The 15,701-nt window shown below is 41.6% G+C and overlaps 1 protein-coding gene and 1 long non-coding RNA gene across 12 annotated transcripts in view; one reads left to right on the plus strand and one right to left on the minus strand.

Annotated features, from left to right (window-relative positions):
• NPAS3 (neuronal PAS domain protein 3) overlaps positions 1-15,701 on the minus strand; it is a 628,833-nt gene that overhangs the window by 99,084 nt on the left and 514,048 nt on the right. The gene's annotated exons all lie outside the window — the stretch shown is intronic.
• On the plus strand, positions 9,104-13,816 carry LOC309345692. Its single transcript, XR_014158348.1, has 2 exons — positions 9,104-9,238; positions 13,475-13,816. It is a non-coding gene; the product is annotated as an uncharacterized lncRNA (long non-coding RNA).

Genomic DNA, 15,701 nt, shown 5'->3' on the forward strand with positions numbered 1-15,701 from the left:
ATTCCCAATCATTCTCAGCCAACCACCTGTATTCTGATAATTCTGATCTGCCTTACAGGGTTATTGTACAGATTTTAATAAAATGGTGAATGTAAACTGCTTTGAAGGTATTTTATTTTTATAAATTTGTTTGTAGATATGTTTGACTCGCAAGGCGTTCAGGATCCAAGGTACGACTGTACTGAATTTAATAGCAGCTAATAATAATAATAATTTATTATTTATACCCCACCCATCTGGCTGGGTTTCTCCAGCCACTCTGGATGGCTTCCAACAAAAATTAAAAATACATCAAAATGATCCCTGTTAGCTAGGGATCATGGGAGTTGTAGGCCAAAAACATCTGGAGGGCTGAGTTTGCCTATGCCTGCATCAAGACATCAGTCATTAAAAACTTCCCTAAACAGGGCTGCCTTCAGATGTCTTCTAAACGTGAGGTAGTTGTTCATCTCTTTGACATCTGATGGGAGGGTGTTCCACAGGGCGGGCGCCACTACCGAGAAGGCCCCCTGTAGCTTTGCTTTTCGCAGTGAGGGAACCGCCAGAAGGCCCTCGGCACTGGACCTCAGTGTCTGGGCAGAACGATGGGGGTGGAGACGCTCCTTCAGGTATACTGGGCCGAGGCCTAATGATGCTGGACCTGACAATGTCATTAAGAATAGAGGCATCATGCCACTCTTCTCACTTCAAAAGCAGACACTATTCCTCAAATCCGTGTCAGTGCCACCACCATAATATATGAAGACTCCTGCTGCATCAGACCAAGGTCCCATCTAGTCCAGCATCCTGTTGTCATAGTGGCCAAACCTGGGCCTATAGAAAGCCAGCAAGCAGGACCAGAAGGCAACATAGCAAGCAACTGTTTATCAGCTCAGTTGTTGCCCATCTAATCCAATACTGTAATTGTAGTGGCTCTCAGAAACAAGCCTTTCCTATTGCCTGTTGCCCAATTTTTATAAATGGGGAAGCTAGCGATTGAACCTCTGCCGCTGAGCTTTGGCCTTAAGAGGACTTAGTGGTAGCTTTCATCCTTTAAATTTGTGTTAGTAGCATCTATTCAGAAACAAATAAAACACTCATCCCATCAGTTACTAAACCCTAATAATTAGGGGGAAATCCAGGATGAAATACAACAGCAAATTTGGAAGAGTGCTGTACGGCAGAAATGAGGTCTTGAAGTCCCGAGGAGAAAAAATAGATTGTGCCACTTCAGAGTGCAGCTGTGGTTCATATTTTCTGGACGCTCATCATGTAAGTTGAAACAAGCAAACCAGAAAGACAGTTGAACCAGAAACTTCCTCCCTAGTGCTGTTCTTCTCCTTCTTCCCTCAAATTTGGGTGACCATTAAGGTGACACACACTCTGGAATTCTAAAGTGGTCCTGCCTGCTCTACTACTTCATCTCAATCGTCTGCATTCACAGACCAGGACTCTGAGAGTACTCTGCCAACAACAAATAACTGTTTCTCTTCCACTAGCTCTGTGGCGGGGTGTATGGAGCGTTTGGGGTCTTGTCGTCTGGCCAGCCCAGGACCTCCCTACTCACTGCCCAGGCTTGCGCCCCAGGGAGGCCACTTCAGTGCTTCTAACAGAGTATTTGTCTTCACCTCTGGATGTGTACTCCATTGTCTCTCAAGACAGACAGATGCCAACAACAAAAAGCTCTGTGGCTGCACACACACAATATTTTTTAAAGCACATTTGAGGCACATTTTTCTCCTCAAAGAATTCTGGGCATGATAGTTTTTTTTTAAAGAGTTGCTGGAAATCGTTCTGTGAGTGGTAGCAGTGCCCATAATTATTTGATGGAAAGGCAGTTTGAATGAATGCACTTTAAAATAGTATTTTCTCTCTGATAGTAATCAGTGAGATGCACATTGGGAAGCTTATATTATTTATGCTTATTTAAACATTTAAACAAACTTTTTCTTTTCTTTTAAATGAAATTTATGAAAATAAAAGGAACCAATAAAAAGTACAACTAAATATAGACGATTGTGGTACTTTAATGCTGTCTGTGTTGTATATCACTATTCCTTCATTGAGCTCACAGTGACATGTATGGGTTACCCCATTTTATCCTCATAATAAGCCTTCGAAGTTGGCTAGGCCCTGGCAGTGACTAGCCCACAGCCTGCTGCATTCAGCACTAACTGAAGCTTCAGAAGTTTCATTTTCAAAGCTGCTCCCCATCCCATATATATGCGGATATATATGGCACCCTAGGTTCCTTTAGAAGGGTGGGACATAATTTGCAATAATAATAATAATACATTAATCCAGATAGAAGCCAGTTCATAAAGCACTGTTTTTACAGAATCATAAGAGTTGGGAAGGTCATCTTCTAGTCCAACCCCCTGCAATGCAGGATTTTTTTTGCCCAACATGGGGATCAAACCCACAACCCTGAGATTAAGAGTCTTGTGCTCTATTGACTGAGCCATGCCACCTGAGTTGATGTGGCACAAAACATCTTGATTATATCATCCCATTAATTCTTCAGCAACACTGGCTACCAATTTGCTCCCATGCTCAGTTTAAAGGCCTTAACCTCTAAACTTGGAGTCAAGACACCTAGTAGGGCTGCCTCTTTCCACGAGTCCACCTGGCACACAAAAAGTGAGGCCCTGTTTGTTGTCTGTCCCTGTCCGTCCCCCACAATGTGAAATTTGGGCAGGGATGCAGCAGTTGGATAGGAATGCCCTCCCCATGATGGTCTGTACCAGGGGTAGGCAACCAAAGGCCCGCCTTCTCAATCCGGCCCACAGACGGTCCAGGAATCAGCGTGTTTTTACATGAGTAGAATGTGTCCTTTTATTTAAAATGCATCTCTGGGATATTTGTGGGGCCTGCCTGGTGTTTTTACATGAGTAGAATGTGTGCTTTTATTTAAAATGCATCTCTGGGTTATTTGTGGGACACAGGAATTCGTTCATATATCCCCCCCCCCTAAAAAAATATAGTCCGGCCCACCATATGGTCTGAGGAATGGTGGACTGGCCCATGGCTGAAAAAGGTTGCTGACCCCTGGCTCTGTACCCTTGTCTCTGTCGGCCTGATGTTTTTGTTGTTGTTCCCGAAAATTCTCTTTTGGTTGCTTTACATTTTCCATTGGGCTGTAAGATATTGTGAATGTTACTAAAAATTGTATTATAAACCAACTTCATGCCCTCGATAAAATGGTGGGATATAAATGTTTTAATAAATATATAAAAGGAGGGTGGTAGAAACATGTAGTTTAAAACCATTTATGGTGATATAGAAGCAGCAGTTTGAAGTCTGAATGGGCACAGTGGGTATTGTTTTGATTTGTTGCCAATCACTATGCAAATGTAATATAAATACAACTGTGCACTAAGGCCATGCGGGCAAGTGGGCTTCACAGTTGACAGAGTTAATAACCCAGAGCAAGCACACACCAAATTGACTGTTGCAATATTTTATGGAAAGAATTTTGACTGAAACACAATAGCGAGACACTGTCAGATAATTTAGTGAAGTGCTGAACTGCATTTCCGCACAAAGCAAGAGTGACTTTTTAATATTCACTAATTCCCAAACAAATAATAATGATCAGGAAATATTAAAATAAGCATTTTATTAGTTTCATTTCATTTCTTAATTACTCAAATTCAGTTTACCAAATTATTGCAGTGTGAAATGCTTAGAGGCAATGCTTACCATTAACAGGATTATTTACATGTAATCCCTCCCTCCCAAGGGGTATGAATGAACCGATCATTTGTGAATCCTGATTTAGGCTCTGAAACAATACCAGATGAATGAAATGTAGTTGTTGATGGAAGAGTAATATAATATGAAGCCATGATTTAGCAGTAAAATTAAACAGACTCCAGTACTTTATATGTGAACTTTTTTTTTTAAAGCATGTAGACGAACCTAAATGGAACTGCTTGCAAAATTGTTCATTTTATAAGAATATTTGCAGTTGAAATATGCTTAAAATAAAAACTTTTGGTTCCAAGCACAACCCCAAATTTACTCACACTGAAGGTCATTTTTACTTTTTCAATTGGCTTGATTGAGATGAACAACGTACTTTTTATCCATCATGCTTCCTTCTGAATTTTAACCAGTTTTAACCAGTAGGAAAGCTAATTGCTAAACTAAAAGCAAAATGAGATAAGGAGTACAGCGCCGTATTAGGGATCTCATGAAACAACAGTCAACAACAATAATTTTATTTATTTATTTATTTGAAATTTATATGCTTCTTATATTCATCCAAACAAGTGGGATGTGGTTTTGCCTTAAATTGTCTTTTCCTTTAATTAGTTTTGTAGGGTGGATGTAATTATCTACACCTGAGCAAAGAGAATCAGGCTGTAGTTCAGGCTTCCTCAACCTCAGCCCTTCAGATGTTCTTGAGACAACAATTCCCATCATCCCTGACCACTGGACCTGCTAGCTAGGGATCATGGGAGTTGTAGGCCAAAAACAACTGGCGGACCGAGGATGAGGAAGCCTGCTGTAGTATGTAAGCAAGTGAGATAAGAGAAGGACAAGGAAATGGGGGGGGTGTGTGAAATGAGCTTCTGTATAGCATTTGTTTTTGTTGCTGTTGATGGTGGTGGTCCTTTACTTCTCTAAGCCATTTGCCTTGATCTCTCCTGGCCTGTTTCGCTGAAAGATTTGCTATGGGGATGCAATCAAAAACATCACTGTGTTGATCGTGCCAATATTGGACACTGGTGCAGCTCTGAGGTCCAAATTCTTGTGCAAAAATATTTGACAAACGTTGGGGTCTGATAAACATTTGCTGAGGAGAAGCTCTGTGGTGGATTCTCAAATTGCTGTGGCATTTTAGAAAGTGCTGTGAAGAAAAGAGGGATTACAATATGGCACAGCCCTTCCACAGGAATGTATCAGATAATTTATAAGTCATGTATCTAAAATTATATCTCATATACAAAACTTCCAAACCAGGAGGGAGGCTAAGCAAGAAGTAAGGAAAAGTTAAGTTGGGATCACTTTCATATAAAAACTGAATTTTACTGAATGCTGAACTAGCTCTTGCTGTGAGGAGAAAAATGGAAGCTTTGAAATTTTTGACGGAGAATAAATGACTGCATAAGTGTGTGACACTAGAAGGGCTGTGTAAAGCTGTAAAAGAAAGTTAAGCCGAATTATGCACCTAGTAGAATATGCAGTAGTAGAATAAAACAACACTAATATCACTCACAAGCTGATTACAGATTGTTGTTGTTATCTATTAAATTTGTATACCACGCTTCACCCGCAGATCTCAGGGGAGTTAAACGGATAATAAATAAATAGATTAAAAATCAAAACCATCCATAAACCAGGCTGCTATTAATGACTACACAGAAATATTATCAACGCAGATTTAACAATAGCAACATGGGCAATACTTTTGCTACACCTGGAGTCACTGAGTTCTGGAAAGTGGGAGGCATAAAACAAAGCCCAATATTAATTGGTACAACATACTTCTGTATGAAATGGCCGGCCAATAAAGCTGATGTCTCTTCCACTCTCCCTATTTAACTCTCAAATTCAAAGATGCATCTAAAGTCTACTTTAGATTAAGATTAAATTAGACTCTTTGTAATTAGAGGGGAACAATGGGGGGGGGAATACTTCTTAATCCATAAAAATAAAGCTATGAAAAAATGCATGGGTAATCAGTTTCTGTAGCCTAATCCCAAAAAGTATCTCACTTCATCCTTTTATTTGTAAGTTGCCTTTCCATAGTTAAAATCATGCTGAAGGCAGTTTACAGAATTAAAAATATCGCATAATTACAAACATAACAAAAGTAGTCATGAACAATAAATAAACCAACAAAAATACACAACCAAATTAAAGTTTCCCCATAAATCATAGTAAGTGCTAAAATTAAGATGCAAAAGATTACTACCAATAACAGCAACAACCTCCTTCACCCACCCCCCAATAAAACCCCAGCCCAACAATCTGTCCAGCTTCCTCAGCTTTTGTAGTTGGAGTCAGTCAGCGCCCTGCCCTCCCAGGCCAGCTGGAAAAAAGGCTCTCAAAGCAGGGAGCAGGTCTTCCAGGACTCACAGCCAAGATGGTCAGTAGAGAACATTATGTGACAGATTAGAGTATTATTCCAGCATCTCTTAACAGATATATACACTTTCCTGGAATTATAAATATCTTAATACCATCTTTTTAACTTCTTAGTCACTGCATACTGAATATTGATTGTTAATACAGAACTGCGATGCTCTGCGGATATGAAGCCCTTGTGTCAAATCTGAGTGAAAGGGAAATTTCTAAATCACAGCAGGATTAGGGCTGCTGGAGAAGGAAGCGCAGAGATCGCAGATGGAGGCTGCCAAAGAGAAACAGAAAAGGAACTTGAGCAGCGAGTCTCATCTAAGTAAGTAGCTTGTAGGGATGGAAGGGTGAAATAGAGGACGGACAGGAGGACAATGTTGCATTTAAGGTGACCATGTGCCCTCATTTAGAGAGGACAATGCTCTCTGTTTTAAGGTGTCCTCTCTTTGAAGGGCTGGTCAGTTCAAGTGTAGTTTAAAGAACCATAAGAAGCAGAAACTTTGAAATTACTCATCAATACTTAGCACCTTGAGGAGGAGGAGGAGGAGGAGGAGGAGGAGGAGGAGGAGGAGGAGGAGGAGGAGGAGTTTGGATTTGATATCCCGCTTTATCACTACCCGAAGGAGTCTCAAAGCGGCTAACATTCTCCTTCCCCTCCCCCCCCCCACAACAAACACTCTGTGAGGTGAGTGAGGCTGAGAGACTTCAGAGAAGTGTGACTGGCCCAAGGTCACCCAGCAGCTGCATGTGGAGGAGCGGGCACGCAAACCCGGTTCACCAGATTACGAGTCCACCGCTCTTAACCACTAGACCATGCTGGCTACACTCTCCACTGCGGTGAGATGTGTTGTATGTGCATTGGAATTATCTTTCTGATTTCTAAAGATGAATCTACACATACACTTGCTCTCTATTTTGGTGATACACACGTGACTACCCCAGCTGTTTTCAAAGAGTCAATTTGCTCAGAATGAAAAGCAGCGGTAGGTTCTAAAGGCTGAGACCGGCAGTGCCGTATCATTGTTCCAATGTTTGAATTGTGCGGCTGGGGAGGAAAGTGGAGGCTCTTAATGAAATACACAAGTGCTATCCCTGACTCATCCCAATTTTGGCCAAACCATGCCTTAACAGGTGTTAAGAATATCAACACAAAGGGCTAGTATACCCTACCCTCCCAACATTCCTTGGATGCTGGCCTGGGCTTTGAGGTGCAGCTTCTTCTGTTCCAGGTGTATCTGGCAGGAGACCAGCTCCACCTTCAGCACAGCTACTTTCTCCCACAGGATCACAACCTTGGAATCCAGCAGTCCCAGGGCTTTGGCCATCCTTCAGCTTTCATTGCCTCCCCGTGCCGCTTCCTCCTCCTCCAGGGCAGGGACACAAACTCAGCAGCAGAACGAAGCAAGCTGGAGCCAAGTGACCGTAATAGCCTCGTGGACAGGCCCCACCCACTTTGCTTTATGGGAAACCGGGCAATTGAGGAGTGGGGAAATGGCAAAAGACTTTCTTAGGGGCATTCAGGTGACTTGGATCTTGTTTTCATAAAAACAGAAAGTGCCAGAGGCATAAATCTAAGAAATGTTGTAGAGGGATGCACAGATCTGAACTTTCAGTAACACATTGAAACTCTGTACTGAAGGGAAGACCTCTTGGGAATTCAGGACTCTGAGTGACAAAGTGAGAAGCTGTAGTAGCAAAGGGTTTTGGTGACAGTCCTGGCATTTTCGGGGCAGCTGGAGACTCTGGTATGCCAGACCCCCTGCAATTTGAGAAGTAATCAGTTGCTTCTCTTATCTGACAAACTGCTGACACAGGTGTACTGTGTTTACAATCTTGTGTTCCAGCCAACTATTTCAGTGGCACCCAAAGGTGACAGGTGGCTTGCTTGGTGTACCTGCAGCACTCTCTTTGACTCAGCTGTTCAGCAGTGCATGGAGTATGGCACTGGAGTTTGGTTGCCATAGCACCTTACAGATCAAGGCAGATATAGCCAGTAGCAGCCAGTGGCGCTGCATTGCCCTCCTGACTTCCCAACACTGCATGCCACTGCCAGTTACTGAGAGGGTGAGAACGAAAGGAAGCAGGGAGCTTGGCACTGTGCAGCACAGCAGAGAAGCCAGTCTGATGCTCTTAATGCTGTGCCCATTCCAGGCCAGGCTCCCTGCTGTCCTTTCACTCTCCCTCTTGGTAACCAGTAGTTACAATCAGTGTTGGGAAGTCAGGACAGCAGCAGAGTTCCGCAGCCAAGATGCCTATGGAAAGCCCTCAAGTAGGACTTGAATGCACCGTACTCCTCCCACTTGAGATCTCCAGCAGCTGGTATTCAGAGTTATTCAGCAGCCACTGATAGCCTTATTCTCCCATTTTGGCCCAGGTAGCTGAGCTTTCAAACCACCCAGGAACCAAAGCATTAAAATGCATCCACACGAGAAGTTGTTTGGAAATAGGATAGATGTGATGACATATGAAACGCTGACAAATGATCTGATGTGCCCGTGTAGTGCTCACAGCTCATATACGATTGCTGTAATCACAGTTTTAAATTAAATTATTAAGCATCAAACTCAGATTAATTGACTTCAGATCTGGGATTTGAATTTGTCAAGCTGAGCAGACATCGCTTGATTTTGTATCACAGTTATCCCAATTATAAATCGTCACCCCCTTTGCCGGCAACTCACTGCAGCCCACTTTCAGCAGTGCGAACACACTTGTCGTAACTCTCGCCTTGCATTCAAAATGGACATTTGGAAAAGGAAATATGTGCTGGCTTATGTTGTGATGCCACAGAGACTAGCAAACACAAACCTATTTGAGGAAACAGACTTTTTTGCTTTTATTTTTTACACCCTATTTTTCACACACACCTCTTTTCTTTGAAAATGACTTTGTGTGAATGATGAGAGAGCTGAGAATAGCAGAGGGCAGCTGAGCATTTGGAAGGCAGTTGCAGTTCTACATACAACCTAATTGTGTCACCATGAGGATGGGGCTCCATTCAGAACCCGAGCAATGTAGAGATTTACTCAGAGCCTGCTGCAAACAAGAGCTGTATAGTGGTATCTGGAATATTCTACAGTACTTCTGTCTAGCTGGCTGGATGCTAGAGCACTGAAGCATAGATTAATGACATCAGAGATGATTTGTGATGTTTCCTTTGGAGGTCCCATAGGTATCTGTTTATTTCCAGAAATATATACATTAAGCATTACTTTTAATAGTTGTGCAGGGGAAGGGAGTGGGCACTCTAGCAATAATTTTGTTGTTAGAACAGGATTGGTAATGTGGGATAACTACAGTATGTAACTAGCACCTGGTATTTCCTCCTTTGTTGAAGTGATCCAACACATGGATCAGTACTGGTATACATAACAACAGCACAATCTTGCGCATATTTGCTCAGTAGATACCTACTAACTACATTGGGGCTATCCTGCCTTGTGAGTGGTCAGAGCTTGCAGCCTTAATACCACAACTAAATAAGCTGCTGTAAGTTGCACTGCTATTACTCTCAGAAAGAGTTTTATTCATACCTTTCAATAAGGAGTCTTTTTAGAACAATCACAATAAGGAATGTCAACTTATATTGTGATCTGACAAAGTTTGAAATGTTAATTAATGAACATTTCAATGCTATTTGGCAGGGCTGGGGGGAGAAATACTTTATTAAAATACTTTATTATATGCTTACGACAATAAACTTAATGTAACAGGGTTTAATGTTTTATAAGTGCTAGCTCATTGGCATTTTTTAAATTTCTATGGTGTTTTGCAAGCTGCTCTAAGAGGGTTTGATCTGGAAACACAGCCTCTACATATTTTATAGAACTAAATGCTATGGAGGGTAAAAGGAGAGATAGAGCATCAGTCAGAAGCACACATAGGGTCACTGCCTGTTTTGCTCTATCTCTAGTGCACAAGGATATTAGCTTATAGGTGTATCGTCCAGTAATGCTATGCTTTACAAGTTGTTGTTGTTGTTGATGATGATGATGATTTAAATAATATTCACACTTTATCCATGGATTTGAGAAACAGTTTATAACTTCAGATTAACATTCCTGGATTATGCCTATTTCAAAATGTGCACATGGGATTGTATGACTGAGTGTTTCTCCATGTCGGCACAGTGCTTGGGTGGGGAAGAACTCTGCCAGGATGTAATAGCCTTCTCCCCAAAACCCAATAATACCACTATCCAGGTGGTATGTGGGTGACATTGAGTATTTACAAAGGCTTGCAACAAAAGCTGGGACCCCAAATATATGATGCCTTAAATTTACGTGTAATTCAGTCCAATTTATCAGATGCATGAAGTGTGGAGTTGCAAGTATATGAGTGTGTGTGTGTGTGTGTGCATATAGTTTGGGGGAAATTGTAAAGAGTGAGGTCATCAGAAAATGAGATATGGAAAAGCATAGTTTATGAAAATCACATGACTAATAGTGAGCATTTACAAAAAGCAGGTTTTGGTAACACAGACATCCTGGCATAAGTTAGCCAATGAACATATGCAGTGTGATAAAAAAAATCATTTGTCCTGATTCAGCCCACAAGTGATAGCACTGAACCGCTTGATGAATCATAATTCAGCATTTTCATGTAGCAGTCTCCCTTTGTTCCGATATGGCATTGGCCACTTTAAGGCCAGTTACAGAGGGCTGTAGGAGACTCAAGTGCTCCCCCACTGGTTTTTATATACAGTACTGCCATTTCTGATGTACAGAAAGTGACCTGATTTGTCCTATGTAGAATACCAAAGGGCATCATTGGCAGTTATCAAATATTACAATGGAAGGTGAACAATTAAAAGAACCTTAACATTATGAACAATATTACTAGTATTCACTTTGTGGAAACAATGGTGCATCTACATAATGGATATATTGGAACCCACTGACCACTATACATTTTTGCATGTTTCTAACTTCCACTCGGAATACAGTGCTAAATCCTGCAAAACAGCCTCATATATTCATATTTAACCAGCAAGTTTAAGATTCACAGCTCACAACTAAAGATTATACATCAAGTTGTTCTCAAATCCCAGCCAACTAAATGAAAAACAAAGCAGAATGGAACTACAAAATCAGATTGGGATTCAGGAATAATCTTATGTAGGACAGACCTAGAAGAGAAAACAGGACTGCCATTTGTTGTCATCTAATTCCCAGCTGAAACTACTCAAACATTTCACCATTGATCTATAGTCCATCCTAGACACTGCAGACCATGGGTAGCAGCCCAATATGTGCCAACAGAAATGTGGCATATGCCAGGTCTGTCTCCATGACTCCCCTGACAGCACTATGTTGGAATCTAATGTCAACCATAACATCAGTGGGTCACAATGCAGTTATTACAGCCTATACTTTTCTGCCTTTAACGTCCTTCTGACTTCACTGTTTACAGTTCCCCTATTCTCTCAACTCTGGAAAACACCTCATGCATCTGATGGTGTAGCCTGTATTCCATGAAAGCTTACGCTGTAATAAATTTGTTAGGCAGTATCCAATGTTAACCAGGGTAATCTCATGGAAATCTATTATTTTACTGAATTACATCCATTGATTTTGATGTGTCTACTCTGAGAACGACTTCATTCACTATCACCCTTAGTCTTTAAGGCAGGGTTGGGGGACCTATGGCCTTCCCCATGTTACTAGACTTCAGCTCCCATCATCCCTGATCATTGGACATGCTGGCCAGGGCTGATGGGAGCTGAAGTCCAATAATGCTGGGAGGGCCACAGGTCCTACCTCCCTGCTTTAAGGCACCACAAGGGGTTTTTTAACTGAAAAATTAATGGATACTGTCTGACTACGCATGCTTTCCCAAGGAACAGCAAGTAATGTTTAACAGTAGATATGGCAGTTTAAAAACATATAGCTGAATTTAAGGAGGTCTTGAATTATGATGCAAGTTATTCAGCTGCTGTTGCTGTGTAAATACATGGAATGACATACCAATGCTGCCCACTTCCAACATTTCAGCTAAGCCTGCGCGCTGTGTAATTGCTCACAACCCATTAAGCTTGATATGTTCTGTAGACTCCCATCTTTTACCTGATGCATTTATTCTGCATGGGATACCTCAAAGAGAACATATCTGTAAAAGGCAAATAAAATTTAAATCATGCAAGCAGGATATGCTTTCAGGAAATCTCTGTATACAGGAAATATCTGAATGGGGGTCTTTTTTACTGGCAATGATCCAGCGCTCAGAGAATGAATATAAGGATGTTCACAAATAGTGTTGATGCTTGACTGATTTCATATGTTTGACCAGCTCGTTTTCTAGCTTTCATCTGCAGATATTATAACTCCCCCCCCCCCCAAAAAAAATCTACCATAATTTTCATTTGCTTCACAAGGCAACAGAAAAGCAAAACTAGTACAAAAAAGGTGAAAATGCATTATGCCTAAAATTGGATTAAAAGCAAATCAAAATCCAACTGTGAATTTATCATTTCAATGAATTTCAATGCATGGTTTAAAATCTGTTCAAAATCTATTTGAAAATGAATATGTAATAATATAGACATATCTCTTTTTATAAAGCTAGCATTGTTGGATGTATTCTGTGCATTATAATTCATGAACAGAGTAGATGACTATTTGAGAAGTATTAAAATGAGCTGACTTTTCAATACAGGTATCTTGACAATAAGTTTTTTTTCTATTCTTGCAATTCAGAAACGTAGACAATTGTGCTGGAAAAATAATATGTATTGTAATATTCATTGTACAGTAGAAGTATAGTAAGTGGCAATTCTGGACATTACATGAGACACAAGGATTATTTTCTGTGATTGCACAGAGAATGCTTGGATTTCTTGTGAAGCTTTTGCATTGGAAATGAGATTCATCAGTCTGAACAGGGCAGGGTTAGAGCCCTTAGCAACATGCTTATTTTGTAGAAGGTCACTCAATAATAACTTCCTCTGCCCTCCAAGCTTATTAAGACTGACTGGCATATATTAATGAAAACACCTGATTCTCCAACCATAAAACCCAGACAAAGACTTTATTTTAATATTAAGGAAGGAACCCTTAATTAGCAGGGTTTCAAAAATGTCAGCTTCTTCTATTAGCTGTTCTGGTCCATCAAAGCTATAATCCCTACTGTCAAACTTCATCACATGATAGACAGTTTGCTGGCTTTCTCTCTCTTTTTTTAACAACTCTGATCATACTGACTGAAGCTTCTCTTATTTTGCTATCACATTTAACAACTTTGCATGCATTTCCATGTTGCATTGCTGATTTTACTCCTCTTTTCAAAGTCCACTTGTGTCAGCTAAAAAGGAGACGAATCTGAAGAAACACAAAGTATTACAAGCTGATACACAGACACATAATTAAGGGCTTTCTGGAAGACTTATTCATAATATTGATTCTTTTTCCAGGGGCATGCAAATGTGGTTCTGTGAAAACGTGAAGGAAAAACAAGGGTTCACCGATGAATTTCCATCTCAGACAAGTTACAGAAAAGAAAGAACAAATGTTTGAAATGTATCTCTAAGGCTCGGGGGGGAAATGCACCGCCTTCATTGTTAGTCAGCCTCACTGCTAAAATGATCTAGTCAATTGAGAGCTGAAAGCAGTGCTCTTTAAAGCAAGACAGAAGAACTGCATCAAGTGGATATTTATTAAGTATTTACATACGCATCCTTGCATCCTGGTGCTCTTTCCAAAATCAAAGCTTTAGAGAAAGAAGAAAACAATACAAAATAAAGCAATGAACTGGATCCAAAGGTTGGGATTAGTTTAAAGCAGGGGCGTAGGAAGGGGGGTGCGGGGGATGCGATTTGCCCTGGGTGTCATCCCTGTGGGGGAGACAAAATGGCATACCACAGGGGGTGGCACTTACCTTGGGGCCTGGCCTGCAGTGCGCCTGAGCCACGCATCTCTCCTGGGAGTGACACAGTGGCTCGCGGCCCTGTGCTGCCTGAAACGGCAGCATGGGGCTTGTCTCTGCCAGGCGGACTCCGTGGCAGCGCAGGTCGCCACCGCCACTCTGGGTGCCACAGCAGCTAGCTACGCCCCTTGTCACATAAGGTTCCACCATCCAGTTCTGATCTATTCTCACTCCCTGCTGCAACCCTCTTTGAAACTGCCCATGCTATTCAGAAGGTCCTCCATGAAGGCTTTGGAGCTTTGTGCACTGGCAGAGGGCAAAGAACTAGTGAGGCAATGATAGGGTCGGCCAGGACATTTTGCTGGTGTAGGCCGCCCACCCTGCACCCACCATCACATCTGCCACCACAATTGTGCCCTCACCCACAGCTGCACCCGTGCTACTGCCACAACACAGTGTTGAGGGACCAGCATTAATGGCAACTGGCATGGGCTGTGGCAAGGCTGGCAGTTGCACAATGGGACTGGCAACAGTGCAACAGGAGGTGAGATCTGCTGCCTGAGGTAAATTGTTTCGCCTCGCCTCATGGAAGCGCTAGCCTTGGGTAATGTTCAGTTGTGCAAGTGGCCTTCCACTCATGCAACCTTTGAATTCAACTCCATATGCTTTATCCATTCATTCACTCAAAAATGTATACCCTGCTTTTCACCACATAGGTCTCAAAGTGGCCTACAACAATAAAATACACAATAGAGACACAATTTAAACTTCCAAAATATAAAACCTCAAGAATTTAAAAGCTTAAAAAAATTAAAATGTAAAACTCCTGAGAAGCGTTCAGGGTGCAAAGGTCTCCTGAAATAAAACATCTGAAACTAAGCAGGAATGGTGCCTATCTAATTCTTGTGGGAAGGAGTTCCACAGTGCCTGCAACACTGAAGGTATGACTTCTCATTGGCATGAATTATGATTCTGTCCCAAAGCGGATTCCCAGCTGATGAAGCATTAAGGTCTCAGTAACAAGGTGCCAAGGTAACATCTGAATTAGTTAGCTGTGCAAGTTTGGTAGCAGTCTGAGGAGGCAAGACAGACTGCTATCCTTACCCCTCTTTTGGTCTAACAGATCTCAAGTTCCCAAGTAAAGAAACGCAGTAAATAACAGTAAAGACATATACAGGTAGAAAGCCCCAACAGGATGTGGGGGCTAGTTACTGTATTGCTCAAAATGTCACATTTATGACACCAAGGCTCTTAGCAGTGGAGGCTAAGAGGGCAAGTAGGCCGCTGTCCCACCAGCCTTAGTTTGCTCTCAGCTGTTCACACCTACCTGCTTTTCTAACTTACAGCCTGCCCAGGTTGGTAGCACTGCCTGTCAGCTTTCTCCTCCTTAAGTTTCTGCTCATTCTTATATGCAGCAATATGGAACTTGCTCTCTGTAAAGAAGCACAATTTCCAGCACAAATTCTCGAATTTCCAGATCAGCTGCAGAAAACTTACCTCAATTTAGTAATGGCATGTGATAGATAACGGGTGCCGATAATGAAAACAGTATAAGTGCTATCAGCAAAAAGTTGATCTTGTGAAGTAGGAAGAAATGAATGCTGATTTTTAGACGTGAGAGAGGAAAACAGATGAAGAAGGATAGGGCAGGTTTTAGTAGCTGTGGCACAAGAAGCAGATTTTCACTACAACAAATAATGTGTCAATGAAGGTAAGGAAATAGCCTCAGCCCTCCTTAATTCACTCATTTGTTGGTAGAAATTTGCTCCAGAGCA

The sequence above is a fragment of the Podarcis erhardii genome (genome assembly GCF_964252035.2).
Source record: "Podarcis erhardii genome assembly, chromosome: 1".
NCBI classification, from domain to species: domain Eukaryota; kingdom Metazoa; phylum Chordata; class Lepidosauria; order Squamata; family Lacertidae; genus Podarcis; species Podarcis erhardii.